At 42.3% G+C, this 26,206-nt stretch overlaps 2 long non-coding RNA genes across 3 annotated transcripts in view; one reads left to right on the forward strand and one right to left on the reverse strand.

Annotated features, from left to right (window-relative positions):
- LOC128324038 (uncharacterized) overlaps nt 1-26,206 on the forward strand; it is a 110,625-nt gene that overhangs the window by 10,839 nt on the left and 73,580 nt on the right. The gene's annotated exons all lie outside the window — the stretch shown is intronic.
- LOC128324037 (uncharacterized) overlaps nt 1-26,206 on the reverse strand; it is a 135,023-nt gene that overhangs the window by 3,554 nt on the left and 105,263 nt on the right. For both annotated transcript variants that reach the window (XR_008306584.1, XR_008306582.1), the window contains exons 2-4: nt 13,447-13,714; nt 10,409-10,516; nt 2,867-3,008 (exon numbers count right to left, since the gene is read on the reverse strand). This is a non-coding gene — a long non-coding RNA (uncharacterized LOC128324037). The remainder of the gene's footprint in view (nt 1-2,866; nt 3,009-10,408; nt 10,517-13,446; nt 13,715-26,206) is intronic.

Below are 26,206 nucleotides of genomic sequence, written 5' to 3' on the forward strand. Positions count from 1 at the left end.
TTGTGTGCAAACATCGGCTGTGTGCAAACATCGGCTGCACCTCGGGATATGTTGTAATAAGTGCCAATGCTTCCTGATGATCTGTTCTACACCAGGTGTATGGGTGTCAAAAGTTATTGGAATAATCATCCTGCCTGTAACATTCTTTTGGATTTTGGGATGCAACAATCTCTCTGACTTCTGTTTTAGCCTTATACAAGGCTTCTTTAATAATACATTCTGGATATCCTTTTTCCAAAAAATGTATTTTGAGAACATTGGCTTATTTGCAAAAGGATGTTAAATTGTTGCAATTCCTTCATAATTTTAACATTCGCGTATAGGGAAGATTCTTTTTAAAGGGGCCTGGATCAGGGGCGTAACAAGGCTGGAGTGGGCCCAGAGACAAAATTTTAAAATGGGCCCCTCGCTGATACACACACACACACTTCACAATATATAGTCATGTGACTTGCCTCTGGGGGCCCCTTTGAGGCACGGGGGCCCCCAGGCAGCCGCCTCCCCTTGCCTAATAGTAGTTACGCCCCTGGCCTGGATGGTAACAATCAAATTTCAACAAGGAGTTAAAATCGGAGGGCTTTCTGTATAGGTCTGTGACCACAGTGCCTCCTTCATTCCTAATTTCCACATCTAGAAAATGTATCTTATTCTTTCCATTAGATACCTGAAATTTAATGGTAGGATGGATGTTGTCTAGACAAATCTCAAAATTACACAATTCTTCCTCTGAACCTAACCATATAATGAAAATATCATCCAGAAATAGTTTATAAGGTCCTATATACAGTACTTCACAAAACGTTTGACACCCATTCATATGTGAACCTCCCAAAAGGTTTTTATTTCATTGTGACCCAACTATTTAGGGCAGTGAAATCCAAAAAGATTGTGAAGGACTTCAAAAAGATCTCTCTAAACTGGGTGAGTGGGCAACAAAATGGCAGATGCGGTTCGATGTTAGCAAGTCTAAAATGATACATATTGGGACAAAAAACACCAACTTCATATATATATACTGATGGGTCTCAGCTGTCAGTGGTTGATCAGGAGAGAGATCTTGGGGTTGTGGTGGACAGCTCATTGAAAGTGTCATCACAATGTGTGGCAGCTGTGAAAAAGGCCAATTTCATGCTTGGAATCATTAGGAAGGGGATTGAAAATAAAACTGCTAATATCATAATGCCCTTATACAAATCTATGGTGTGGCCACATTTGGAATACTGTGTACAGTTCTGGCCACCATACCTCAGAACGGACATTATAGAACTGGTGAAGGTGTGGAAGATGGCAACCAACATTACCAGGGGCCTAGAGCACCTTCCTTATGAGGCAAGGCTACAACACCTGGGGCTTTTTAATTTAAAAAGGCGACTGAGGGGACGACATGATAGAGGTCTATAAAATTATGCATAGTGTGGAAAGAGAATTTCCCCCCTCTCATATAATACTGGAACCAGGGGTCATCCCATGAAACTGATTGCCAAGAAATTAAGGACTGACAATAGGAAGTACTTTTTCACACAACACATAATTAACCAGTGGAATTCTCTGCCACAAGATGTGGTGAACCCCACCAGCCTGGATGGCTTTAAGAAGGGCTTAGATAAATTTATGTAGGATGGGTCTATTAATGGCTACTAGTCTGGTGACTATAGACCACCTCCAGCCTAAGGGGCAAGAGGTCTCTAAATACCAGTTACAGGGAAGCAACAGCAGGAGAGAGGGCATGCCTGTGTGCTTCCCAGAGGCATCTGGTGGGCCACTGTGCGAAACAGGATGCTGGACTAGATGGGCCCTTGGACCTGATCCAGCAGGGCTTGCTTGCTTGCTTGGTTGTTTTTTATACTGCCTTGTATTAAAACAATCTCAAGGTGGTTTACAAAACCTTCAAAACAATATAAAACTATTAAACAATACAAATATTAAATTGGAATCTAAAAATACAAATCTCATTGAAGTTTTAAAAAACGCAAGACCATAGAATACAGAGCAGCAGCAAAAACAACATTCATATAAAAGCCAAGATTTCCCTTGCTTTCTAAAAACTGATGGAGACTGAGGAGTGGATGCCTACTGGGAGAGCATTCCAAAGCCGGGGGCAATAACTGAGAAAGCCCTGTCCTACGTGCATGACAGCAAAGCCTCACTCGTTGTTGGCATGCAGAACAGAGCCCCTACGTTGACCTTGTCAAGCTTGCAGAATCACTTGAGAGCAGACAGTTCCTCAGATATCCAGGTCCCAAACCGTTAAAGACTTAAAAGGTAAAAACCAGCCCCTTGAATTGGACCCGAAAACAAATTGGCATTATGTTCTTATAGTGGATTTAAAAAAGCAACTAATTAGTAATTCTCTATGCAATAGAGGACAATTAAAACCTTTTATTTTCCCATCTTGCTTTCACTCTAGAGGAAACCTTTATTTGTTCATAATCTAATGAAATGTTGAATTACCATGGGGGAAAATATTAGTCAAGTGAAAAAAACCTTCTGATTCTGGTAAGAGGAGGGGGAAAAAAACCACAGAACCTAAATCTAAAACATGAATCAGCAGCTAAAATCCCAATTCTCCTTAAGTTTTAATATAAAAATGAGCAAATGAATTTAGTGCCTTTGATCTCTAACATTATAGTAATAGTATGAAAAATAAAAACTAAGCAGGATACTTAAATTTAATAAGAAAATGTTTGTATTGAGTAGATTTTCTGGCTGTACTTTAATTTGCTGCCGCTGATGTATATTCATTTTATTAATTAAAATTGCAGAATACATTTTTCTCTGTACAGCCAGAAGTAATTGGATATTCCTGTGAAGTCTGTGATGAACAAGATCAAAAGGTTCTATTAACAAAATTCATCAATCAACCTACTTTCCATGAACAGTACTGTTGTTGGTATGTTATTTACACCAACAAGATGAATTCCTCCATTGCCCCATCTATATGTAACTGGCTCTTCTTAACCTCTGATTTGCTCAGTCTTGCTGTGACATGAGTAGGCTTGAGCAAAGACCTGGAATAAGGAAGAATAATGATAGTGAGGGTGGGAGAAGGCTTTTCAATAGGGTGAGTGCATGATGAATCAGAAGTAGGGTTGAGTGGCAGAGTCTTAAATAGTTCTGGTGACTAGAAGGAAGGGACAGAGTCTCACAGGATGTTTTGGTATACCTTTTTACTCTAGGGCTGGTTCAGCCAGCTGTGATTTTTTTATTTATGCATCCATGTGGGATTTTATGAAGGATATAATGTGATCTGGAAGCACAATATATTCTAGTACAGGGAATTCCAGAATCAATGACTGATGTATCACCTACTGCATCAATTGTCTGAACTAGTATAGATGTTTTCGCAGTTCATGTGACAGATCCTTCATGAGTCCAGGTATATGAGTCCCCAAGTGTATAGCGATTTGTATAGAGTCCACAGCAAGGTGGAACACTTCCCTTTCCATACTGTGAGCTGTGTCGATGGGAATAATATTAAGAATTCAGTAGTGTCAGGATCAGCTGAGACTTGAGCCACAAACCTTCTCGTCTGCATGTTGGTGCCCTTCAACTGAACCACTCAAGGTTGTGAAGAAGGAAAGGGTCAATATTTTCCTCTCTACTCCCTATTAACATTTTTACCCACTACTATGACAAACCATTGGCTCTCTCTGACATGACCTGAGTATAAATGTTTCTGGACTTGGCCAGTCACTGTCTGAAAGTGCCATTTATTCTAGGTGAAACGAGACAATAATTTACAAAGTAATAATTTATCTGGGATGTGCATGTAACCAGTTGGTCAATTGTATTGTCCTGCCAAATTGTGAGAAGGATCTTATCCCTCTTTTGCTTTCCTTTTTTTCTGCTGAAATGTGGTAAATTCTCTTTATCATTTATTTGATGTTCTGGTCTAAGGAAAACCAACTTGTCAGCTGTGAAAAGTAACTTTGCAAACCAGCTTATTTTGCAGAATTTTTACCTTGTAAGCAATTGCAATTACTGACATTCTTTGCTTTATTTCCATTGTTTACTCTTTTCACTTTGCTGCTTATTTAACACACTGTAAAGAGTTGTTCATTTAAAAAAACAACGAATCAAATGTTTATTGTCAATGACAAACAATATGTCATGGGAATGTGGAACCAAGCTTATATCACCACAAAAAGAACTGCAGAAAGGAAAACCATAAGAGGGATGGATAGTTAAATTGGAAATGCCTGTGTTGCATCTGTTGCGTCTTTATCTCATTTCAAAGATGCCGGAAATCATTGCTTTATCATTCCTAAGGGAAATATTCCAATATTACATTTTGCAATACACCAAGGAGTTTTGCAGTGCATTGAAACACCTCAGTCCTGCAAGCACATTTCCTTGGAAGTAAGCTCTGTTGACCCAACCTGCCTGCTAAAAGAGAGAGAGAGAGAGAGAGAGAGAGAGAGAGTGTCTTACCCTGCAGACATTTCTCTCCCTGAGAGGCCTGGACCCGGCAGGGAAGCCTAGTGCATTAGAATAAAGTCGCTTCACTATAACATATGAATGTACAAAAAGTCCACAGAGACCCATGCACTCTTGATTTGTATATATGCTTTATGGTGTGGATATATTTATGAAGGAACTTAAATTACATGGCAGTATTAATTGCCTTTAAGAAACTCATTAAACCCGAACCTCTTTCACATCTAACAGAAGGCAATTCTTTGGAGTGTTCCTAGTTATTCATGGATTATTATTTTGGAACTGAAACATAGCCAAAATGATGAGATTTTATTTCTATACTGCCCTGTATAGAGCACAACAGCTACATCAGTACTGTGTATACTTCACGGATGAAACTTGTTTTGATAGATTATTACAAATACTATACTTGTGGAGAGTCACTTCAAACAGTATGCTAGTCAAAAATGAACTGCTTTGGATGATCATATTTTGAAAGTGGGAGGTTGGTTCAGGGGCATATCTAGTGTGGGGCAGGCAGAGCACGTGCCCCGGTTGCCACTTGAAGGGGGGGGGGCGCCATTTTTTAAATTTTTTTTTAAAATGGCTGCCAAAAACAAAATGGCCACCACACATGCTCAAATGGCCTCTGTGGGGCCCTAGGCCATGCCAGGACTTGCAGAGGCCATCTGAGTATGCACGGTGGCCATTTTGTTTTCAGTGGCCTTAAAATAAATATTTTTTAAAATGGCCACCGCATATGCTGAAATGGTCCCTGCCAGGCCCTAGAGCCCAGCGGGGGGAGTGGAAACCTTTGCAGACCCCCTCACAGCCTTTAGGAAGCCCCCTGAAGGGGCTACAGGTAAAAAAATTAAAATATATATATTACATAAGTCACTGTACACTAATTCAGATTGGCACTATGTACAGAGAATCAGTGCTTGTGAATACTGAGCTGAAGCTTATGAGCTAGGATTGTATTCATTTGCTCTTACTTTGCTTCTTGTGATAAGTGAGTTAAATGTGATGTCTTAATAATATGGCTATTAATGGTGAGTTTGTCTTTGAATCAGTGTGAAATCTTTAGTATTAAGGCCCACTGGGAGTTGCTTGCTTTCTTTATCTCATTTTAACTGTCTTTCTGAAATACTAGAATATACCAGCAGTGATACAGTTTACTCTGCATATCCTTTAATTATTTTCAGAGAATCTGGGAAAAGTCAAATTCTCCATTTATTTTTAAAACTTATGTAATAGTGATGTTACAGTGTATAGTAGAGAATTAGACAGGCACTTCTGTTTAGTTTTCCAAGTACACCTCCCCATAGTATTTGGGTATTTCATGATCCCCAGCATACTGAAATTTGTCGTTTTCCAGCATTTTTTGGTCTGGCTACGTCCACTGCTAAATAGTTTTTGAAATATTAAAAGATTAACGAGCTTGACTTGTATTTTTCAGCTGATATTATGGTAAAGTTATCTGAAAGATGGGTGTCAGATGTTTGGACAGGGTGCGCAATTTCAGTGCTTGCCCTAGGCCAGGGATTCTCAACCTTGGGTCCCCAGATGTTCTTGGACTTCAGCTCCCATAATCCCCAGCCCCAATGGCCTTTGGTTGGGAATGATGGGAGTTGAAATCCAACAACATCTGGGGTCCCAAGGTTGAGAATCCCTGCCCTAGGCACTATTTCCCCTAGATACGCCTCTGGGTTGGTTCAAGCCTGGACTCCAGAAAAGAATGCTATGTGGCAAGTGGACTTCCCGTCCAAACAAAAACAAAGGCAAACTCAATGTAATGTGGAAAAACGATTTTCACATGCCTCTACTTGTGCATGGATGGCCACCTCATGCCCTTAGCCTAGCCTAACATCAGAAATGTACCAAGTTCTCAAAGGGCACGTAAAAATAATCCTACTCTCCAAAGAAAACATGTATGTTTACTTAAAAATGATGCTAAAACCCCTTCTCGCTTGGCAAAGAAGCACCTTTTAATGTGGTAATTCTCTTTATTTAGCAGCGGAGAGTAACTGGCCCTATCCACCCCCAGCACGGTACCTCCAGTGACTGCTGGTGGTGTCTATCTTATGTTTCTTTTTAAATTGTGAGCCCTTTGGGGACAAGGTTCCATCTTATTTATTTATTATTTCTCTGTGTAAACTGCCCTGAGCCATTTTTGGAAGGGTGGTATAGAAATTGAATTGATGATGATGATGATGATGATGATGATAATAAATATTTTATAAATCCATGTTTGGGATGGGAAAGATCTTTGCTTCATTTTGTTTTGAGGGGTGCTCATGGATGTTTTCTTTTTTACTTGGAGAAATATTTTTGAACTGCTATTTTTTGAAATACTTTGAATATAAATAAAATACGTTTTCAATTTTATTTCCATCCTGGAACTCAAGGTGGCATGTTTGGGATTTCTAGTCTCCCATCCATGCAATAACCAAACCTACCTACAATATGCAGACCCAAAAATTGTTCTGTAGGGTCATGGTCTTTAGTACATAGTTCTGTAGCAGCCCAGTCTTCAGCAAGGTTGTTGTATGAAGCGCCTTCAAACCATACCCCAACTTAACTATTTACCTGATCAACTGAACCAGCCCATTGTTTGTGAATAACAGCCTGTTGGCTGGGTAAATCTTGACTTTCTACAGTCTCAAGCAGGCAGCAAAAATTGTTTCCGTATCTGTCAAGCCTCAGGTCACACTGCATCGCTAGTGGGCTGCGTTCAGCCTGGTGGGCATGCCCTAGGTCAGGGTTTCTCAACGTGTGGGTCTCCAGATGTTATTGGACTTCAACTCCCATAATCCCCAGCCCCAGCAGCCTTTGGTTGGGAATTATGGGAGCTGAAGTCCAATTACATCTGGGGACCCACACGTTGAGAATCCCTGCCCTAGGTAGATTTCAAAGCACTTCCTTCATGACAAATCCCATTCTCATGTTGTTATCTGTTATGTGATCGCCATTTCACATAATTGCCTGTCATAGACCTTGTTTTGTACCTTTGCCAATATGCAGGTCTTTCAGAGTGGAAAGTTAGGTGGGCATTCAGAAACTATTATGTTCCAGCATGTATGACAATAGTGGAAGTTGTGAAAAAACTCGTCAGATCTTATTCCAGTGTCAAGTCTCTGTTTGCTGATTCAATTCATTTTACCTTTATTGGATTGGATTTCTGCCTAGTATTCAAAGGCTTCTGCCAACTGGGTTGTCTCAAAACAGCACAGTCTTCAAAAGGAGTTTTTTTCTGGCTAAAACTCAATTTTCTGGAGTTCAGGGGCTATTAGTGGTCCTAAAATGTGCTTCAGCATCCTATAGCTTCAACCCCTGCTAACTGAGCAAAGAGACACCTTTTTAAAGTGGTGATTCTCTTATATTTAGCAGGGGGAGAGCAACTGGCCCTAGCATACTGATACTCCAGCACAGTATCCCTCTGTTTTGACCACTGTTATTTTGTGAAAAGACCTCAGCTATGAGGTCCTTTGACCGTGGTCAAAATAGAGACTGGAGGAATAACAGATGTCCCTACAACAGCTGAAATTCCATGGAAATTGTGGACTGTGTAACACTTAACAAAAACTCAAACATCTGATTTCGGTCCAAAATAGAAAAACAAGGGGAAATGTGAATCATTTATCTATTTTTCAAATAACAAGGGTTAGAAATATCTCTTGGTGGTTTTTACTCCCCCACCTCCATAAATATCACTTTTGATTTCTTTATTACATATTGTACTTCTATCATTTTACTGTTGAATATTAGGAATGTAAAAGGTGTATAGTTATTGATTTAATAATCAATAATCAATCAATAATCAATTAATCAATAGGTTTTCACATTTTAACTATTAAGATTGGACTATTGATTTAGTGCAACCCACATAACCATTGACCTCATTTTTACTTTTATTTGTTTGACGTGATCCTGCCAGATCAGGAAATAGCCCTCTGCATCTAAAAACTGTTTTATTTGTTTTAATGTCACTAGACACCTGCAATTCCACAATCACAATATATTAATTTTACAAGGTACCTAAAAAATCTAGATACTATACAAAATTACCTTAGACACAATAAGCCCTTTGATATCTTTCTTTGTGCAATGAATGGTTGGCTTGTCCATAATTTGCCAGGTTAATAGGTAGCACCTTTATGCCAATGTAATCAATAAATAATTAGGAGAGTTCTTGCTTCATGCCTTTTTTTTTTACATTCTGTAGCAAGGATTGTTTTTCTTCTTGTAAGCATTCTTTGGATGGATGCCTTGATGCTATTTTGGGGGATTTCCGTATTACGGCATTAATACCTCTGGGAATAATGTTCATGCCTCAGTAGCCCTGTGCACTACTCTCAAGATCTAAAATTAGAAAACCATTCTTCCTAGCATATGTGAATATCTGAAGAGTATGCACTTGTCATGTTATTCTTTAGTACTTGCACCAAATCACATACATTTTCTCTGTGGAGACATTCATCAGGTCTCCACAGCATCCGGAGTCATACAGTTTTGGCACTTTCCAAGTGGATTTTTGGCAGAATTCACTTAGGAAACATAGGAAGCTGCCATATACTGAATCAGACCATTGGTCCATTGAGCTCAGTATTGTCTACACAGACTGGCAGCAGCTTCTCCAAAGTTACAGGCAGGAGTCTTTCTCAGTCCTATCTGGAGATGCCAGGGAGGGAACTTGGAACCTTCTGCATGCCAACATGCACAGGTGCTCTTCCCAGAATGGCCCCATCCCCTACAGGGAATTTCTTAATGTTCACATATAGAGAAGGGAGCCCAACCTGGTTTTGCATGCTTTTGTGAACCAACAGGATCATGCCCTATCCCGGTGGCTACACGGTGGCAAACCTGCCTGCAAAGCCTCCCAGTTAAACAAGGTTGAGGGAATAAGCGCTCCCTTACCCTCATTTTTTTCCAATCATGCAGCCACGGCTGGCACACTTGGGGCGGGGGAATCCCAGTAATGTACCTCATACTTGCATGGTGCATTATTGGGGCTCCAGGGGGTGGGGCAACATACAGCGGTGTGTCCCAGCACCCTGATCCTGGGAGTTGCAGCAGAAGCCGCTGCTTGTCTGGGCAAGCGATATGCCCACCCAGGGACTTTGTGGTGTTTTTTTTTAACTTTACACTCAACTCGTGTCTCTGGGTGGTTCACAATGATAAAACAGTTAAAAACACACATAAAAACAATTAAAAACTAACAATTTAAAAGTCAACCACAGAATTAAAAAGCTATTAAAAAGTTGAAAAAGCCTGAGTAAAAAGATGGGTTTTTAAGCATTTTTTTTAAATGGTCAGAGATGGGGAGGATAGTATCTCAATAGGGAGCACATTCCATATCCCGGGGCAGCAACTGAGAAGGCCCGTCTCTGTGTGGCCACCAGATGAACTGGCGGAAACTGGAGACGGAACTCCACAGACAACCGCAATGGGCAGTGGGGCTCATAATGAAGAAGATGTTCTCTCAAATACCCAGGGCCTAAGCTGTTTAGGGCTTTATAAGTTATAACTAGCACTTTGTATTTGGCCCGGAAACCTATAGGCAGCCAGTGTGACTCCATCAGCAGAGGTGTAACGAGGTCTCTCCGAGATGACCCAGAGACCAACTTGAAAGGGATTGTCTGCGGGGAAGGTAAGTTAAACCCTCCTTCCCCACAGACTGCCCCAGAGCTCTTCTCAAGGCTATACAGTCTCCCATTCAAATGCAAATTAGGGCAGTCTCTGCTTAGCAAAGGGGACAATTTCATGCTTGCTACCACAAGACCAACATGCTTTGAAGGTACTGGTTACTTAATTATGTTCTTAAGTAGAGATTGGCCCTGCTGCACCTAGTTCTGGGGGGGTTCCTGACTTCCTGGGAATGGATCTCTCTGTACTGTGATTAATGGTGTCTATGATTCAAAAGGGGAGGGTCTTGCACTCAAAACAGCAAGAGGAAAGGGATGCATTATGAGGACAATGTCTGAGAATATACCTGAAAGTCTGGAGAACTGCTGCCATTCAGTATAGGCAATATTGAGCTGAATGGACTCGGATAAGGCAGCTTCACACATGTTCTATCTCCCTGCATTCCTTCTCGACTCTGGACATAAACAGAATGGAAGTGAAATCCTCTATTTTGCTACCTTAGCCAGTTAGTGTACTGAAAAGCTGCAGCTTCTTGCTCTCTTAAACAACAGAAAAAGTTCATGTGGTTTAATAAGATGTTCATTGTTATAAAAGAACTATGATTTTTATCAAGGTTTTTAAAATTTAAATCGCACTTGACATTTCTGGGTTTGGGAGTCCAAAAGTGCTGAAAAGTGATATTGCATCCCAGCAGGAAGTACTGCATTTTGTTTCAAAACACGAGCTAATTACTTGCAGGGATATGTAGAAAAGCACCTGGAAGTTGTTATCCATCTTAAGGAAAAGTTTTGCTTGCAGTGTTTGCAGTATAAAACACATATGTAGTATGCAGAACTACTACCTCTCCTGCTGAGCAGGGCATATGATTTCCAGGGTGATCTCCTTCACACTTTCAAATCTGGTTAGTTTTCACTTCCATAGACATTTCCTCAAGAATTTTATCACAGTTAAGGCTGCCTAAGAGCTGAGCTTGCTAGATTAAAGTAAAAGCATAGCAAGATGACTGCTACGCAGAAATAATTAAGATAAACCTGGTAAAAAGCTGAGCTGTTGGAGTAGCTCTGCTTTGATGTTTTCCAGGTCTGTAAGCAGCTGTTAAAAGGACAAGTCAATGAGCCAGGTCTCACGATCCGTGAGACCCGGTTTTCAAGGGTGAGCGGGGAGGGACCCCTGGACGGCTGGATCAGCCGCCCACACGATTGCTGGCTCCAAGACGGGGCTCAGGGGAGTGGGGGCCGATTGGCCCCCACAAGCTCCAGCATGCCCTGCGCGAGCACGCAGGGCATGCTGGCGAGACCCCCGGAGCCCGGAGGCAGCTTTTTGCTTCCCCTCTGGGGGTCTCCTCATGAGTAGGCACAGCGTGAAGCCGCACCGTGGCTACTCACAATTATTAAAACCCCACTTGCTCCGCAAACCTGGTTTTAGGGCAGAGGTTCTTGAGCGGGTTACCTGCTCTAGAACCACCGGGCTTGCAGCCGAGCCCGGTGATTCTTATGATTGGCAAAAATTGGGCTAGGCTCTCCTAGCCCAATTTTTGCCGATCATCAGAATAGCCCCAATGTTTTCTAGGCTAGTAGAATCAAAGCACTTCAGGATGGTGAGAGGCACTTCTGGGTCTCATTGTAGGTTTTCTGATCAAGAATGGATTATGGGTGAGATCTTTTGGAGTAGACGATCAAGGCGGGATTTGGAGGAGCTAGTAGACATTCTGGGAAATCTCATATTGGTGGAAATACTGCTGGAATGCAAAAAATACTTTATACTTAAACAACCACAAAGTATGCTAACTCTGAAATGCCATTAATATATTTGTTGCTTGCATCAACCAATTGCTATGATTAATCTTTCTCTGCCTCTGGGTTGCTTAGAAAAGTTCATGCAAACATTGCTCCATTTGCTATTTATGGCATAATGCTGCTCACCCTTGTCATTTAGTCTTTGTTCTGAGTCCTGATTGGAAAAGGTTTTATTGAACAGAAAATATAGATAGCTACTGTAAATACTGGAGAATTAGCTATACATTGGTAAAATGTTGTCTAAACAAGCTCATATAAGCACCCAGGGGAAAAAATCATTTGTTTCATCTAGTCAACACACGGAATATGAGGACAGTTACAATCAAGCAGTAATCCTGCATAAGCTAATTGGCACATGTTAATAATTCTGGTCACTCTCAGGAAGGGGCAGGTAGTTTCAGGAAGAATGGACAAAGCCCTGTGCATTCACAGACTGTTCCACAAATCAACAAACTGTGGAAATGGAAGTGCAAAATTAAGCACTTTTAAGGCCTTCAAAACAAAGGCAAAGAGGGAGAGCTACGCAACTGTTTGTTTGTTTGTTTGTTTATTTAACTAACACATTTGTATACCACCCAAAAGGCAAGTCTCTGGGCGGTTTATAACAAAACGATAAAAACAACAGATAAAAAGATTAAAACATTACAATAATTAAAATTTAAAATGTTGAAACTATTAAGAACACAGTTAAATCAATATCTAATCAAAAGCATGAGTGAACAAATGCATCTTGACTGCCTTTTAAAAAGTTGTATGAGATAATTTCCCCATTGAAACAATTGGGATTTTAAAGTGTTTAATTTTAATTAGATTTTGCTCCATGGTTTTTACTTCAAATATTTTATTTAGAAATATTGGTTGACATGCTCCACAGCCTTAGGAGACATGCAATTCCAGTATGTGGAAAGATGAAAAAAGAGAGAGATTTTGCACGTCCCCAGATCCAAAAAAAATATTGGCTGATATGCTCTGCAGCGTCAGGAGGGTGGAGCAAGAGCTCTGCCTTCACAAGGAGCAGGTAAACTAGTTGTTCTGCAGCCTTGTCTCATAGGGAAGAATGTGGGGAGGGGGGGGGATATGGTTTTCACTTCTCTCCTGTGGTGTTTTTGGTTAATCCATTCCTTGATCCAGGCCAGCTTTTGAATGGGACTTTAGTTATTTGTATCCCAGTCCTGGAGTAGAGGTGGGACTAACAGCCAGCCAGCCGCAAGAGCACTGACAAGCAGTGTGCACTTGCCTCTCTGTACATAGTATCTATTTCATTAAAGTATTAATATTCCTGATTACACTCGACTGCCTTGTCCTTGCATACCACTACTCTTTTCATTGGATTCTACATCTCTCTCCACACAAAAGCCCTGTCTGCTTGTAGAGGTATGCCTGTGAGGGCTATGCAGCCCTTCTATAAGCAGACAGAGCTTTTGCCGGTCAGAAGCCAGGAGCTGGAATGAAGAGCTGTGTGTGTGTGTCAGCAGCTGATGAGGCTAGAACTAGGAACCCACAGGTGCTTCCGGTGGCAATCCACCATGGTTGTGGTCTAGAGTATCTCCCTGTGAGATAAAAGTTTGCCCATACTGGCTCTACTCACCCAACCTGGCCTCTGGCTCTCCTTAACAGGTAGGACTTTAATGCCCTCCTGTTTTGGCTGGGATTTTGCATGGGCAACTGTTGTCTTCCTGGATCCGATGTGCGTTGAGGTGGCAGAGGGTGAGGTAGGCAGCATGGGGCAGGCAGTTTGCCACTTGGCTGCTTACCCATGGCAATGGCTACTCACTCCAGTTGAACAGACAAGTTGCAAACTGCATGGCTGGAACATTCGTGATCGTAAGGAAACAGTTTTTACTCATTTTCTTTCTCTGCAAAAATAATAGCAAAAATATCTATGTGGAAATAATATTCAAGAGATAAGTACAATGCATTCTCTTTGGTTTCAAGAAAGGCTCTGTTTAGACTCTACTATTCCCCCCTTTTGTCAGCTCTGCCCTTACTTTGTAAATTTAAACCAATAATCAAGAAAAGAAAGTTGTCTTCATGCTCTTTGCACTCGCGGGATGAACAGATCCATTTGACCTTAGTAGCTCATTGTGTTGGCTTATGTAACTCGATGGCTTACTATTCAACAATACAAAACACATACTGTATATATCAGAGTAACTTGCCCTTCTCCCTTTCAGTGATTCCACCAACCACTCACGGGGAAATGGAACTCTGCCAGGGCTGGGACAGCCTCATTCTCAGCACTGGCCCTGCCCCCTTGCATCTGACATCAGATGCAGGGGAGGAGCCAATGCCTGGGGGGAGAGTCTGTCCCTCCCCAGCCAGGGGAGGAGACCTGGTCCTGTGGTAGCAGCCATGCATTGTCTCCTTTGCTAAGCAGGGTCCACCCAGATTGCATTTCAGTGGGGGACTACATGTGAGCGCTGTAAGAAATTCCCCTTAGGGGATGGGTCTGCTCTTGAAAGAGTACCTGCATGCTTGCATGCAGAAGATTTAAAGTTCCCTCCCTGGCATCTCCAAGATAGGGCTGAGAGAGATTCCTGCCTGCAACCTTGGAGAAGTCGCTGCCAGTCTACGTAGACACCACTGAACTAGATGGACCAATGGTCTGACTTGGTATATGGCAGCTGCCTATTTTCCTAACAGGAATCTCAATAATTGTTTTGTCAAATCATAAGCTTTCAAGTAACTCAATTAGTCAAACTCGTCATTTGCAACCTTTGTTGTTGGATTACAACTTCCATTGACTATTGTGGCTGGGAATGATGGGAGTTGGAATCCAACAGCATTTGGGGACCCAAGGCTTGAACCCCTGGGCCTAACCAACCATGTGTCTTATGGCAGGATCATCTAAATGATTACTAGCAGACAATTGCTTAATTGAAGATACTTGTTCAATGGCTTTTATTCTGCAAAGAATGAAACTTCGGAAGCCAGCAGATTGCCTAAGTGGAAAATGCAGTGGTCAGAATCCCTTGCCAGAGCAATCAGGAAAAGGGGAGTCTACTCAGGCAAGAGGGAAATCCAGAGCAGTGAAATCTTTCTACTTCAAAGAACAACTTGTGATTGCTGCTACTGCTGCTGCTGCTGCTGCTCCGGATTCTTGGGCAGCAGTGCCAGCAGGCTCCTCTGTCTGGAGGTGCCAAATGCTGCCTCGCCCCACATGCCTGAGAGAGGCCAGCTCCTTTTCAAAGGGATTCTTGCCATCTTTGAAAGCAGCATAGAGGCAAGAAGCGGAAAGGTTGCCAGCAGCCTCTTCTTCTCTCTTTGCATTTTTTGCAAGGCTTGCAAGGAGTATGAGGAGAGGCTCTCCTTGCAGAGCTTGCAAAGGTCAGATCGGTCCCAGAGAGCTGCTCCAGTGCAAATGGTGGTGGGGCATCTGGCTGGTCTACTGGCACCACAAAAGTCTGCTGCCTCACCTTGCCCCATGAAAAGGCCGCCTCTGCATGAAAAGGAAGCTGGTCTTTGCAAAAGTTGCCTCTAGAACCCTTCCTGCTACGTGGGGAAGTGGGGAGTAAGAAACAGTATGAGATGAGCTGAAGTGGCTTAAACACATCCATGCCAGGGCAGTCAGAGAGGGGGGATGGAAATGTGAACCTCTCAATTATTTACAGCCCTGCAAATGTCGTAAGATCTTATCTTCCCCCGCCCCTCTCAAGGATAGGCATTTTGGTTCCTTTCCAGTTAAGTGTCCTTGGCAGCACTACAGATGTCTGCAGTAGCTTTAATTCTTGCAGAATATTGCAATCCGTGTCAGGGGTTTTTCAGAGCAGCACTTGGAGCTTTATGATGATAAGGCTGAGGATGTGATACAGGCCTGCTTTAAAAGTGGAACATAGTTTATGGATACAACTTAATGAGTCTTGCTGAAGCAAGCATTCTTGGAGAGCATTTTATGAAATTTCCTTAATGCCAAGGGTTGTCAAAGCAGACTATTTAGCAGAGGCTGCATTACATCAGGACAACTGGAAAGGAAAGGAAGTATTCCCTGGGGAGCGCCTATAGTAATGAGCCTTATGTTAATTAGGTGATCTTGGCATTCAGATGCAGGAATGAATATATTTGGCCAATTGTTGTGATAGTATGGAGCGCTGCATTTGTGGATTGTGGGGGAGATCTTCTCTTAAAATTGCACAACCCTAAATAAAATTAATTTTTGTGTCTTACAGTGCAGTCCTATACATGTTTACTCCCAAGAATGTTTCATTGTGTTCAGTAGAACTTACTCCCAGGTAAATGTGCAGTGTGGCCTGAGAAATGTTTTATATGTTGCTACATAAGCCAGTCTTGCAAATAAATCCACAGAGACTACTAGCCCACCATTTTATTTATTTTATTTTTTTACTAGTCAGACTACCAACACATATCTTTGTTATATCTCTCTTCTTACTTAGAATACACTCTGGCTACCTCATTTTTTAAAAATCAGTCATTGAGTTGGAAAAGACACAGAATGGTAACTTAGTTTTCCTTCTGTTTATTCTAGAATGGGGACTCTTAATGAAGTTGACTAGCAGTAGCTCCAGAACAAGTTCTTCATGTAGTGCAGAGTTTATGGAACCAGAAAATGTAATGATGGCCACTAGCCATAGATGGCTTTTTTTTTTTAAAGGAGCTGACAGATTTGAGGAGGAAAGGTCTACCAAAGGCTATTAGCCATGATGATTGAATAGAAATGCCATATCTCTAATATCCATAGATATGTGGCTGCTGTTATGGAAACATGAATGCCCAACACCAATGTATTTTTCTCTGGTGACACAGAATACACTATGGAAGGGTTATACAATGTAGGCATCTGCTCTGGCTACCTATTTAATTGCATTGTTATCCTGCCCTTTCACCTCTAGGGAGGTTAGGAACATAGGAAGCTGCCTTATACCGAGTCAGACCATTGGTCCATTTAGCTCAGTATGGTACGGACTGGCAGCTGCTTCTCCAAGGTTGTAGGCAGGAGTCTGTCTCAGCCCTATCTTGGAGATGTCAGGAAGGGAACTTGGAACCTTCTGCATGCAAGAATGCAGATGTTCTTCCCAGAGCAGCCCCATCCCTGGAGGGGAATTTCTTACAGTGCTCACATGTAGTTTGTCTCCCATTCAAATGCAAACCAGGGTGACCCTGCTTAGCAAAGGGGACAATTCATGCTTGCTACCACAAGACCAGGTTCTTCCTTTCCCAACATTTCCTTACAACAACTTTGTAAGGTAGGTTAGGCTGAGAGATAATGACTGGTCCCAGGTGATAAGGAAAGGTTGCTAACTCAGTGGTAGAAGGCATGGTTCACTTCCTGGCATGCCTAGATAGGGCTGAGATAGACCCCTTACTGAAACTCTGGGGAACCATTGCTGGCAAGTGTAGACAATACTGAACTCGATGGGCCAGGTCTGAGTCAGTACAAGCAGTTTCATTGGGTCACACATGTAGCTTCATGGCTGATTGGGGATCTGAACCTGGTTCTAGTCCAATGCTCTAATCACTATACTACACTGGCTCTTGGCAAGTCTGCTGATTCTAGTGTCCACTTTCTATACCTATCCAGTCTGTGAAAAGGTTTGGTGTAACATGAAAGCTTACATATTGCATTCCATACACGCTAATTAAAATAAAAGTTATTAAGCTTGTTACCATGGTGGGAAGGGGGTGGGTGGGAGAGTTCAACCTACTTTCCCCAGACAATCAATTTTCATGTCTTTGGTATGTAAGCTGCAATTCCACATAATTCACACTGCCGAGAGCAGCACAGGTCAACAGAGGCCGGGAATCATCTTCCCGGCCTCTGGATATCCTCATTTTCCTTCCAGGTAGCCTACCCTGCCCGTTGAGTGGTGCCTTGGAGGACTCCCCTGTCAGACAGGTGCTCTAGGTGCCCGTCTCTGAGTTTCCTCGGACTGCGTGAAGCCCGAGGGGACACACCATCCTGGGAGCCGGGTTAAGGGCGCACTCGCATCCTTAACCTTGACTAAGAGCCTGGCTAAGAAGTGGGTTTAGGCTGGGCAGGAGTGCCAGGATCTGTGCAGATCCTAGTGCCCCCCTTGAGCAGCCTAGCCCATCAGGCTAGGCTGCTTGTGAGAACAGCCTTATTGTTTCTTTTGCTCTTTTTAAAATTATTTGTCAGAACACCATGACTGCAAATATGTTTTTCTATTATTCATTCATTTTTGGTTTGTTTTCTATTCAATTCTATCCCTCTGGAATTTTCATTCTAGTCAGAAGTAAAAATTCTATTATTATTTTCAGAAGGGGTGTAATGTGTATGCAAAAGATGAATTGCTGCCGTGGATGAAAAGCTTTAATGATGCAGCTCCTTCTTAGTAATATGTAGCGATTTAATTTTCCTTTGACAAAGGATAGTTTTTTTGTTTTGCTTTTTTTCTATCACTGCTCATAGTGCTTGGGGGGGGGGGAATAGCAACCACAGCACTTTTTTGTGGGATGGGCATAGGATGCTGGCTAAGCTACTCACAAGCAGCGCTGTATGTGTGTGTGTGAGGGAGAGAGAGAGTTTCAAGTATGTCAGAAAATTGCTTCACAGTGATCCCTCTTATGCACACAAAAAACTCTTTACACATTCTATTAAGAGGTGTTTTGTCTCAGCATAGTTGAATGTGAAGAGACTGGACTCAGAGAGGAAATCTTTGTTATTGGTTAATCTCTTCAGGTCTTTGTGGGATGTCACTTTGAAAATGCGACTTGATGGAAATTGTTGCACTGTGTTCTCTCTAGCAAAGTAGTTTACATAAACACTGCTGTGTTGCTTCTAGTTGGTCTGGTTTCCAGTGCCTCTCTCTTTATTTATGACAGAGCAATCCTTAAGCCTATATCCACAATTGAAAAAAGAAAAAGAAAAAGGAAAGCTAAGAAAATGATTCAGAAATATCTTGAAGTCATCCACTAAAATTGGTAAAATTACTGCAAAATGATGCCGCAGTTAAAAACATATACCCTGAGCAGCTGACAGAATGAATGAATGAGCTCAAGTTAGGGTGTCGGCCGTGAGGTGGCCTGTTTTATGTATGGCAGAAGTTTGTTCAAGATGAATGAGTGTTTCAACTATCTGGTTGTCTCTGACTTATTTTAGAAAATGGTGTAAGTCACCTTATTGTTTATACTGTTGGGAATAATTTAAATAACATAAATTCTCTCTCGAAAAACACATATGATGAATATTTATATACTGCTTTTCAGCAAAAGTTACCAAAGCAGTTTACATATAAATAAAGATGGATCCCTGCCCCCAAAGGACTCACAATCTAAAAATGAAACACAAGATAGACACCAGCAACAGCCACTGGAGGGATGCTGTGCTGGGGATGGATAGGGCCAGTTGCTCTTCCCCGTCCAGCCCCAGTGCCACCCAGTGGGGCTTATGCCTCTTCCTCAAAGCTGTATACTGGACCCAAGTCCCTGGGAGCACCAGGATTGAGCTTCACCTCTGAAGGCGGAGTGCTTGCCTGGCCACTCAGGACCTGCCTCCCAATGGACCTGCTTGGGAGGAGGGGGAGACTGGTCTAGTTCCTCCTCAGTGGTAGGGCTGAACTGAGAAGCGAGGAACACGTGGGGCTCTCACCGTCTCCTCAGTGAGAGTCTACGGTTCATGCTAGCCTTCTGCTGATTCAACAGTCTCTCAGAGAGCTTGTGATCTGAGCTGCCTTCCCTGACCCAAGTTAGTATGTTGCCTTGCCGCCTTGCCTGATGCAAGTATGGACAATTGCACAAGCTGCCAATATCAAGTGAGGGAACAAATCATGGTCCCAGTCCTCAAGGTTCATCATCTCCAGCGGTTCCAGCAGGAGCCAGTGTGGTGTAGTGGTTAGAGTGTTCGACTAGGACTGGGGAGACCCGAGTTCAAATTCCCATTCAGCTGTAAAACTCACTGGGTGGCCAGTCACTTGTGCCTCAACCTAATCTACCTCACAGAGTTGTTGTGAGGATAAATATAAAGTGTACACAGTTATGGACTCCTTGAAGGAAGAGTGGGATATACATATAAAAATAAATAAATTTCATGATTGCCATGTGATCATGAAATAAATAAATTTCATGATCACATGGCAGGAGACACAAATGTTCTTAGGACTTACATAACTGAACACAAAATCCAAAAATTGTGTTTCTTCAATGTACTGGTTTGCAGTATGTTATGGCGAATCAGTTTCGATACGTCCTAGAACGATGGTTATCTTTCCTCACTTATCTCCTGCAACTCTGCTATTTCTTTAATATGTTGTTGTATTGCTTGTCCCTTATCTGCTTTCTGTGAGCCTTAGTGGTTATCTGAGCCTTCAACTGTTTTAGCCCTTAGTTCAAAATGGCTGATATATATTAGTCATGGATTTAATAAATGCTTTGGCTTGGCACATGGAGAAGAATAAAATCTGATAAGATTATGCAATATAATACAGCTAGGTATAATTGCAGCCTCAAGATCAATGTCAGGAGCTAACAATAAATTGGTGCTCTTATCTGTGGCAGGTCTGGACACTACCACATAGCAACCATTCGTTTCTTATTCTGGGATCAAGCTGACATTGAAACAATAACTATTTCATTTTATTTACAGTACACAATGTCTGGTTTTCAGCTGGCCTAGTTTTTGGGGGGGCGGGGGAGGGTTTTTGTTTGCTTTTAATTTCATCTCACCATTCAGTAATGGACAAAAACTTTAGTTTTTACATACTCTGAAATCAATGGCTTGACATATGTAGATGAAAAATGACCCCCCCCCAACCCCTGGGAAATGGTTATTGGTAGAACTCTGATCTGTAAAAGCTCTTACACTGCTGAAGCTTGTTTATATGACCAGTTATCCTGAAATGATAATCCCTTAACAGGCTTCAAACTAATTTGATTAAACTAGCAGGGTGTTAATCAGAGCCTGAGTAGAAAGCCACAAAAAAGCTCCTAGTTAATTGAATTCACAGGGCCAGAAAGATAATGTATTTATTAGTCCAAGCAGTCCTCAAAAGCTTGCAGAATACAAGCGTTTGAGTTACACAAAAATAATACCTAAAGTTTAAGTGTAATTCAGAAGCTTGCAGATTAGGCCTGTTCTCATGACCATTTGCAGGTAGGTTGGAAGGTTAGAGAACTCCTACCCAGTTAGCAGCACACAAGAGCCCTTTTCAGACAGTATACATTGTAACTGTGACTGCTGCTCATGAAGGGCAAAGCAGAGAGGAAGTCCTGCCCCTCTGCTGTCATACCCCTCCCCCCACGTCCAACAACCACATTTATGGTGCTATTTGTTTGAACAGGGCAGCACTGTAATCACGATGGCTGGCAATTAGGGATGTGTGAGCCAGCTCGACCTCAAGCTGGTTCGCCATTGAACTGGTCCGGTTTGGCTTAAGGTCGAGCCAACTCCCCTCCCCTCATGCTGGCTTGGGGCCCGTTCAGGGATTCTACAGGGTTTTAAAAATAATAATACAAAAATTAACAGCTCACCACCTCTTGGGTAATGCCATTACTGCAGCCGTGTGTGTGTGAAATCTCCACTGGTTGTCCCTCTCCCTGGCCTTCCCCCGGGCCAGTTCAGGCCATTTTTGGGCTCTTCCGATCCTTTCTGATGTAGCGGTGGCCATTTGGGAGGCTGCTGGCTTCCAAAATGGCCTCAACTGTGTCAGAAAGGGTCAGAATGGTATAAAAATGTGCTGAAACAGCCCTTCGGAGAGCAGGGGAGGCCTCCCACGGCCGCGGCAGCACCCCCTGGAGGCGGTGAGTTGTTTAAAAAATAATTATTTTTTACAGTAGACTCCCCGAACTGGCTCGAATTCACAGGTGGCAATAGTGTGCAGTAGTACCTTTTGCCAACTATGACTGGTACCCCAGCTGTGACCCTACTTGGAGAAGTCCGACCTGACCTCAGTCGCTCATGCGTTGGTAACATCCAGATTGGATTACTGCAATGTCCTTTACATGAGGCTGCCCTTGAAGACTGTTTGGAAGCTTCAGCGGGTCCAGAATGCTGCTGCAAGGATGCTTGTAGGTACAAGTCACTTCACAAGTGACACACCCATCCTGCAGCAGCTTCATTGGTTACCAGTCCACTTTTAGGCTAGATTCAAGGTGCTGGTCTTGACTTTTAAAGCTCTACACAGCTTGGGGCCAAGATACCTGTCGGACTGCATTTGCTCATACGAACCTGCCAGTGCCCTCTGCTCAGCATCTCAGGCCCTGCTCATAGCCTTGCCACTAACAGGGACCCAGTTGGAGGGGACTAGAGACAGGGCCTTTTTGGCCGTGGCTCCTTGACTTTGGAATGCCCTCCCTGAAGAGCTTTGCAGTGCTCCCTCCCTCAGTGTTTTTTAAAAAAACAATTGAAAACACATTATATTAAAGAGGCTTTTAAATGTTTCATCTCTGTTTATATCTGGTAGGTTCTTTAGTTTTTATAGTTCTCAGTTTTTAGCTTTTAAAATAACTTTTAATTTGAAACTTTTAAAAACAATTGTAATTTTAAATGTGTTTTTAGCTTGGTCTTTTAAATTGTTTAACTTAAATTTGGTTAATTTTATTAGTCTTATTTTACATTGTATCTTTTTATTATGTTGTGAGCCACCCCGAGCAGTCGTGTACTGGAGGGGTGGGGTATAAATACTTTAAATAAATGAATATATAAACAAATAATAATAAATTCGAGCCAAGCCAGGGAGGGTCTGTCTGGGGGCCAAAACCTAACATGCCCTGTTCAGTTTGAGTCCAGTCTGGCAAACTGGGCAAATCGGTTTTGGGCACACCCCTACTGACAATCCCATGAGATGCAACTTTGTTGAAATCAGGAGCTGACTGTCCTCTGTGGCTTCCCAGCATGCTTTGTGCTGCCACTAGACTAGAAAGGCTCATTACGTCAGCAGCTGCCCTCTGGCTACAAAGGAGCATATGGCAGTCCTGCTGAAGTGGCTCCACCTACAGGATCATAGAGTGTGCTTTGCAGAGTGGCACATCCATGGACAGCAGCCCCTATAGCCACAGCTCTCTATTGTTTCCAGGCCTGCTGGGTCCTGGTGGCTGGATCCACATGTCCAGAAAAGCAAGGTCGGAGAACTCTTCTTTCATCCTACCTGTGTTAAGAGCAGGGTAAAAAAGTTAGGCTACCCTCTTTTGAGCAACTTGGGTTGAAGGATTTTTGTGTGAATTCACATGATCAAGCAAACTAGAGTAGAATGCCTCCTATACTGATTTTGATGATTGTGTGAACAGGCCTAATCTGGAGCTCTTGACTCACTTCTGTTTGACCTCAGGATAAACAACTGCAACACTAGAAATTTAGTTCTATAACCATTATTTGGGATAGTGTAGATGTGTGTAGTGAGTTAAAATTGGTTCATATATCTCCTTGGCCATGAATGTACTGGGAGGCCTTAGGAAGTTCTCCCACTATATGTTTTTGTGCACCGCCCGGAGTCTTTGGAGTGGGTGGTATATTAAATGTTACAAACAAACAAACAAGATAATAATATTGGCCTTCCTTACCAGAAGTGTTTTGAATATGAAATGTGCTATATAAATGTTAGTACTGCTGTTGTTGTCCTAATAACTTTTGATGTGATCACATGTACTTCAAGAGTACCTGCTCCTAATGGACCTTTGGATAAATAAAAACAACACCCTTTGGAGCTCCAATATCCACTCAATTCCACACATTTGAACGTCAGACTTCTGCACTGTAACCCTGTCTTTGCATCTCCCATGTGATAGGGAGGCAGAAAATTCTGTAGTTTGAGCATGTCTTCCTGCTGGCACTTATATCAAGAAGCTGATGAATTAATTCATTGCATTTAGTCCCTGTCATGTGTACATTTTCAAGTAATTGATGGAGGTCATCACAGGACCAAGCCATGCCCTCCAGCATCTTGCTATGGATGTAAAGTTATTCTGGGGAAAGATACTTTTCCTTTTCCATGAATGTTTTCCATGCTTCCAGCTGTGTGAGAAGGATGATGATGATGATGATGATGATGATGATGATGATGAATGAGGAACATAGGAAACTGCCATATACTGAGTCAGACCATTGGTCTATCTAGCTCAGTATTGTCTTCACAGACTGGCAGCAGCTTCTCCAAGGTTGCAGGCAGCAAGCTGTTAGAGTGGCCTGATTTGGAAAAACAGACTTGGGAAGAACTAACATCGGGTTTGAGCGATAGAACCTCCTTTCGAGGTCCCAGAAAGAAACCTTCAAGGAAACGGGACAGAACGGGTGCCCTCATACTAGGGAATTGGAATGTTCCCCTCCTTGTAATCAGGTTAGTAAACCTGTATGTCATTTATGCAATGCTCCTGCATAGGAATAGGGAGGGAAGACGCGACCAAGAGGTTCATGCAGATGAGACAGTAAATCTCTTCTGGAAAAGTTTGTATGGTTATGTGGAAAAAGACAAGTGTATCTCTTCTAAACAGCAATGGGACAAATTGTGGAAATGGACATCGGATGTAACCCCCCCCGATTACCTGATGTGCCTTGAAATCCCCCACCCCCGAGTTACAGTAATACCTGCATATACTTCATAACCTTGTGGGTTTCCAAATCCTTGTGTGTAAATCTTTGTAGATATATCATGTACAAACAACCACTTTGTATATAATTGTGCTTTGGCAACGTACTGTATGCTTTGGTAGTTTGTTGGTTCAATAAAAAAAATCTTGTCCTGTTGAAAATAAAAATAAAAATCTTGTCCTATCTTGGAGAAGCCAGGGAGGGAACTTGAAACCTTCTGCTCTTCCCAGAGCGGCTTCATCCCCTGAGGGGAATATCTTGCAGTGCTCACACATCAAGTCTCCCATTCATATGCAACCAGGGCAGACCCTGCCTAGCTATGGGGACAAGTCATGCTTGCTACCACAAGACCAGCTCTCCTCCCTTAGCATGCTTAACTGCAATGTGCCTCAAAGAAGATATGATGTGGCACAAAATGATTGGGCATTGCAATGTTCATGTGTCTCTGTGGCTGCTAGCAAGCTGTGACTACTAGCAAAGCAATCACACTTGGAATCTAGGCAGTCTGCAATCCGGATCCCCAAATCCAGCATGTGTAGTGTCCCAAAAAATGATCCAGAACTGATGCCAGGCTGTGCGTAAACAACTTGCTCTTCAGCACACTACTGATTGTGGATCTGCATCCTTGTGACTATGTCCTGTGGGATACTGATAGTTGAAGGAAAACTGGTGATTTCAAACAAAGGTTCTTTTGACTTTAAAAAAAACTTAATGTATGAAAATTGGATAATTAAAAATTAATTCCAACATATTGCTATTGCGATGATCAGCTCATCCACTGACAAGTTTATGGCAGCAGTCTCTGATAAACATGAAAAGCAAAATCGGCTCACTGAGCAGTTATGTAATTTCTTGGGAGAGCAGGAGTCTGCATCAAAGTGACAGCAGCTTCATCTGGCAGAATGCTGAAGTTAGAAATCTGTCAGTTTGTTTTGTTCATTATATTCCCCCCATTTTCTAAGAAAGGGATGGGAATAGAAGGTAATATAAAAAATCAATGGCACAGAGACACTCGATGTGCAGAGAAAATAATTCATACAATTATCAATTAACCATTCATCTAGTTCAGATAATTAATGCAGGTCACTCAGCAATCCAATCATTTCACTGCAGTTGCAGACTCGTGTTCCTAATGTGTCCATACACAGCCACTTGTCTATTGCAGTATTGGGGAGCTGTTGTGGCCGAGAGACATCAACTTGTCTTAGGCTGTATTTTGAGAGCTTGATTGCATTGGCTTCTAGAACAATATTAGTTTTGCATGGGCGGCTGCTGTTTATTTATCAGGAGAGTTCGTCATTCTGCAGTGACTCATGGATGTTGGTCACTGATATGCAGTTTGTTCTGAGCATCCACACACCCTGATTTGTGTAGCAGAAATTCCCTTGGTAGTTTTTTCACTTATCAACAACCCCCTCTGTGTATAGAATCAGAAGTGCAGTGAAGCAGTGTCCACAGAATAAAGAGGGAGTGTGGTGAGAGATTTATTATGTGGTAACAGTATTAATGGAGCTGTGGTTGATGCCCAGGCATCTTGAGTACCTTGCCGTTGTTTGCTACCGAGACTGAGGCTGCATTCACATGTAACGTGGAACTGCATGGAACATGGAACTGTGGTTCCATGCCCCACTTCTCCACTCTCCTGTCCAAATTTGGATGCTCAGGAGAGCTCCCTCTCTGCAATCTCACTCATGTTCGAATCCCCATTCAACTATGAGGGTGACTCTAGGCCAGTCATGTATCTCTCAGCCTAATTCTCCTACTTCACAGGATTGTTGTGAGGATAAAAATAACCATGTACCTCTGAGCTCCTCGGAGGAAGAGCAGGATATAAGTGTAAAAATCAATCAATCAA

The sequence above is a fragment of the Hemicordylus capensis genome, chromosome 4, assembly GCF_027244095.1.
Source record: "Hemicordylus capensis ecotype Gifberg chromosome 4, rHemCap1.1.pri, whole genome shotgun sequence".
Taxonomy (NCBI): domain Eukaryota; kingdom Metazoa; phylum Chordata; class Lepidosauria; order Squamata; family Cordylidae; genus Hemicordylus; species Hemicordylus capensis.